Raw genomic sequence first — 5,835 nt, 5'->3', positions numbered from 1 at the left:
GCCGGACACTTTCTGCTCCCGTTAGTGACGCTCACGCTGTATTGCATACTCTATCACAGATGAAGTGAATTAAATGCAATATTTGTCACATGCACAGACGTTTCAGAAACGTTTTCATGAGCAACAGAAACAGTTGTTATATACTGCTTAATACAGCGCCATCTGTTCAAGAATAAAGTGCAAGGAAAATATATACTATTTAAATACTAATAAAGTGGGGGTATATATGCTTTCATGATAAACATGACTCAATATAACATTGCGACTACAGTAAAAAAAGCTTTTACTGTTCTAAAAACACAGATTTGTGAGCAGTATTTTTATTTATTTTTTTCTTCTTTTTTATTGCATATGAACATATATAACAGTAAGAGAAATACAACTTTGCATATAAATGCTATCAGTAAACAAGATTACAATTAAAATAAAAAATTAGTCAGAGGAAGAAAGAAAACATAAAATAAATAAATAAAACAACTAAAATAATGAAGACGGTACAGTTTACTGGTCTATTTCAAATTTGCAGATAATGTTAGAAGTCCTGAGAGCTTTTTTTGTTTTACATTTATATACCATATTACAGTATTGTTTAAATTCGTTGATAAAATTAAAAAAATGTGGTTTACCACCTGACCACTTCATTTTGTGTATATGAAACTTCCCCATTACAACCAGTAATTGAAAAATATATGCTTTATCCTTTTCTATCCCATAATCATCAACATATATCATTATATCAGACCCACCCAGTTTAACAGCTGTATTAAGTTTTCTTGTAATGAAATTCTCAACATCAACCCAAAATATTTTTGTATAGATGCAATGAAAAAATAAATGAAAAATAGTTTCTTTTTCATTACTACAAAATTCACAGGAGTAGTCAATATTCAATTTAAAACGTTCCAATATATGTTTCACCGGATAAATTCTATGCAATATTTTATACGAAACTTTCTTTACTTTGTTATTAACAAAGAATTTATCAACCATTCTCCAAGCATTACGCCAATTTAAGTCTCCAAATATTGATGACCAGAAAAATCTAGCTGGAGGATATGTAACATAATTTACTAAATTTCTAATGTATTTATTTGGTATGTTGTTTTTTAAAATATTAATATTTTAAATATAAAAAGAGAATTAGCTATATAATCCAAATTAGGGTTTTCATTAGATTCATTTTTAAGAAGACATAATGCCTTACTGGGTATAGCGTCCATTACAATGGCATATTCTCTGGGTCTAATTGGGATTTTAAATTTGTCAAGAAACTCTGTGTATGATAATAAAACTCCATCACTATTCATCAACTGACTAACCAATAAAATATTATTTTCAAACCATATATTAAAAAAAAGTGATGGTATGTTGTTTTTTAAAATATTAATATTTTAAATATAAAAAGAGAATTAGCTATATAATCCAAATTAGGGTTTTCATTAGATTCATTTTTAAGAAGACATAATGCCTTACTGGGTATAGCGTCCATTACAATGGCATATTCTCTGGGTCTAATTGGGATTTTAAATTTGTCAAGAAACTCTATGTATGATAATAAAACTGACAGTGACGTGGCGTCGGTTCAAGTCGGACTAAATTTCTAACCGGCATTCACTGCTTCAAGTCAGCCGCTGATCGGTCTGCGCAGTGCTGCATGAAGTCGAACGCACCTGTTGGCATGATTGAGAGCAAACATGAGAGGTCACGGGCCTACGACAGGGTGTGGCGAGGTAAAAAATAAAAAATCTCCAAAAAATAGCTAGTTTTATTTAAATATAGCTAAAATATCTCCATGTTGCAAGAAATAAAAAAAAGTCGCATCTACAATGAGAAAGTAGCTAAATTTGGCGACAAAATACCCAAATTGCCAACACTGTACACAAGTAGAGTTGCGGAAAACAGTTAGAATTTAAGTGGTGGTGGGATGTGGACATACTATTTGTGGTAGTAAGATTTGAATACAATTCAGTGTTATGCAATTTTTAATGAATGTAATTTAATTCTTACAAAGATCTACATTTTCAAACATGTAAAATGCCTTGAAACTAGAAATAAAAGAAAATAACATTTAATAAGAACAATAATAAAATAAATCACAAAATACGTTTTTATGTTTTTTATTTTAATTAATATAAAATAAAAAACATTTTGAAAATGTATTGCTTAGTTTGATTTTTAATTTTAGCTAATGATACCAGTGCCACTCCAAGTCTTCAATATTGGAAATTCTGACAGTTCTAGAAGGATGCCACATAACCTCTGTAAATGCAAGAAAACAGGGCTTGTGGTTTTAGAAAATGACTGCCACAAGTGGTAACCATGAGCAGATAAGATCATGAATTGACCAGCACACCATATAAGTTGTGATCATTTAAATACCCATTTTTTTCCTTAACCAGGTCCTGAGGTTCACAAAATCAGCTGAATCTGCACAAAGAGCGCTTAGTTCATATGCAGTCACGCAGATACCATCTTTGCTCACATCAAACTTCTGAGTAGAATGTTCCAACAAACATTGTGGTACATTATATACATGTTTATATGTGAACTGTTTTGTATTCAGATATCTTTAAAACTAGGGATGCACCGATACCGATACTGTACTCATATTCATACTCGTTAAAATGCCCCGATATCAAACGCCGATACCACACAGCATGTGATAAGTGCCATATTCAGACAAAGAAACACCGACAACAGACAGCAGAATGGAGTTATTAGAGATTAAAGATGTCTACGAAGTATATGTATGCAATGAATATAAAACATTCAGTATTAATGCCTATACAGCTGATGTGCGCGAGCTGATAATCAAAGCACGCTGAGTGGATTGTGAGCGCAGCAATGCAGATGCTCGAGCTTGTCGAGTTAATATATCTTTCTCACAGACATCACTGGAAAGTTTATAGTTCGGTCGGATATGTCAAAAAGAAGTAAGTAAAACAATGCACAAGTTACTTAATGGTAGGTAGGTAGGGAGAGAGAGAGAGCGTGCACTTCTGTTGTGTGATCTTTATTGATGTTCGCTCACTTAGCATGCATCATTTGGATTAAAACTAAATCGTAAATATAAGACAATTTATAGGGGAATTCACTATAAACGTCATTCATTTTCACCCTTAAGCATACACGACTTTCTGGCGAAAGTGAAACTAACAGCCTGTGTGAAATGCGCTAGGCTGTACTGTACTTGTCCCTCTCGTTCTAGACCAGTACAAATACGTGCACGCGTTGTGCGTGTTTTGCTTGCTTGAGTGTTTCTGCATTATATGAGTGGCTTTGGAAAATAAATCGCTGCACATTTCAGATGAAAACAACGCGACTTCTATTTATGAAGACATCACAGTTAGGATATTTATAGCGAGTGGTTCCCTGCATTTTTACAGCAAATCGCGTGATTAAAGTACTAAGCCGCTGTAATGGAGCACCTCTAATGCTATTAAATTAAAGATGATGTAGGCTACCATAGAGAGCAACGCGACTTCTATTTATGAAGACATCACAGTTAGGATATTTATAGCGAGTGGTTCCCTGCATTTTTACAGCAAATCGCGTGATTAAAGTACTAAGCCGCTGTAATGGAGCACCTCTAATGCTATTAAATTAAAGATGATGTAGGCTACCATAGAGAGAGAAAAAAATGAACAGTGAAAGTAACAAAAACTTGTAAAATACATTTTAATGGGCATTATTAAGTATGAAAATAACAGAAAGATATACAGTAAAACCAAAAATTATTCAGACTAGATATAATTTTTGATATTTATTTACTAGTGGGTGCAGGACACTATAGTTCATTTATGTAAAGTGAGGATAGCAAAATAAACTAAACTGTGATATATTATACCCAAAAATTCTTCATACAGTGGACTACCAGTAAAATTGATACAAATTTGGGATCAAAAATTATTCAGACCGAGTCTGGGAAAAAATTGAAGTTCAGGTTTGCTTGAACCTGGTTGACAGCATGCCCAGGAGACTATATGCTGTCATTAAGGCTAAGGGTCACCCGACAAAGTATTGATAGTTGTGTAAATATTGACAGCTGTATGAATAATTTTTGGTTTATTGTAATCCATTACATACCTTTCTATCAAAGTTATCTGACATTATCAAGCTGAATTTGTTCTGACACAGTTTAACTCTGAGTTCTTGTCATATTTTATTACCATTTTCTAAACTATAGCGAATAAACTGTGATAATGTGAGAAATGTTGAAGGTGTCTGAATAAATATTGGTTTGACTGTATCTATTTGATAAATTAAGTTAACCAACTAACATTATGCATACTCTTTTGGCTTCACAAATGCAATGAAAATATTGGTATCGGTACTCGGTATCGGCAAGTACCAAAAATAAAAGTATCGTATCGGGCGAGTACTGGAAAAAGTGGTATCGGTGCATCCCTATTTAAAACTGTTTAGTGGACACTTATCGTAACGTTTTCAAGTGATTTGGTTTTATGAATATGTTAAGACAGGGCCGTTTCTGGCCAATTTGATGCCCTAGGCGAAATCCCTATTGCCCCCCCCCCAAATTATATATATATTACTTTTTTGTCTTTATCTGTTTTTGTTCAATTTTTTGTTGTTGTTTCTTGAAACATTGATTTAAAGTGTCAGTTATTGCATTATTATTTCAGTCAAACCTATAAAACCCCTTTGTTACCCCAAACTACATATAAAAGCTTTATCAGTGGCATAAAAGTAACAATGCATTAGTTCTGGGAACCAGGTCCGGGAAGGCCAATAGGGTGCCACCAGCAGGACCTGCTCCTCGTCCTCCCTGACCTTGCACAACAACTGTGCCAGAAGGCTCACTGGGGGAAATGCATACTTGCAAAGGCCCCGCGGCCAGCTGTGTGCCGGTGCGTCTGTGCCGAGTGTTCCCTCGGTCAGGGCGAAGAACAACTGGCAGTGAGAGGTTTCTCCAGCTGGACCGTCTGGGGATGGAGTCGCCATTCTCCCAGGAGCGCAGCTCGGGACAGCTCGTCGGCTGCCTGGTTGAGCAGCCCAGGAATGTGAACAGCACGAAGCGACCTCAGATGCTTCTGACTCCAGAGGAGGAGGTGGCGGGCGAGCTGCGATAAGCGACGGGAGCGCAGACCACCTTGTCGCTTGATGTACGCAACGGTCGCTGTGTTGTCCGTGCGGACTAGTACATGCTTGCCTCGTAAGCACCCTTTGAGACAGCCCCGGGCAAGGTGCACTGCCAGCAACTCGAGGCAGCCAGTGCAGTTGGGGCCCCGTCCAAACCCCTGACACTGCAAGCCCATTGTACGTGGCCCCCCAGCCAGTGGTTGAGGCATCCGTGCAAACCACAGAATGCCTGGAGACCTGCTCCAGGGGCATTCCTGCCCAGAGGAAAGCAAGGTCTGACCACGGCAGGCCGGTGTAACTTGGACCCGGAAGGTGCCGCGTTGCCACCTCGGGACTTAGCCATGGAGCCAGTGCTGCAGCGGTCTCATATGGAGCAGCCCCAGCGGCGTGACTGCCGCCGTAGCTGCCATATGCCCCAGGAGCCTCTGAAACTGTTTCAGTGGGACCGCCATCCTGCTCTTACCGAGTCCCCTCCATACCGGGAAAAGAGATCCTCTGCATCGGGGAGAGTTTGCTCTTTTCCCAGTTGACCCGAAGGCCCAACAGGCTGAGGTGTGAGAGCACCAAATCCCTGTGTTCGCACAACTGATCCCGAGACTGCTTCATCGAGGTAGTTGAGAATGCGAATGCTCTGTTCTCTCAAGGGAACAAGGGGTACCTCCGCAACTTACGTGAAGACACGGGGCAACAGGGACAGCCCGGAGGGCAGGACCTCGTACTGATATGCTCGTCCTT

This window comes from Sinocyclocheilus grahami, unplaced genomic scaffold (assembly GCF_001515645.1).
Source record: "Sinocyclocheilus grahami isolate Dianchi unplaced genomic scaffold, SAMN03320097.WGS_v1.1 scaffold3.1, whole genome shotgun sequence".
NCBI lineage: Eukaryota > Metazoa > Chordata > Actinopteri > Cypriniformes > Cyprinidae > Sinocyclocheilus > Sinocyclocheilus grahami.
The sequence above is the reverse complement of the archived record's forward strand: the minus strand, read 5'-3'. Positions refer to the sequence as shown.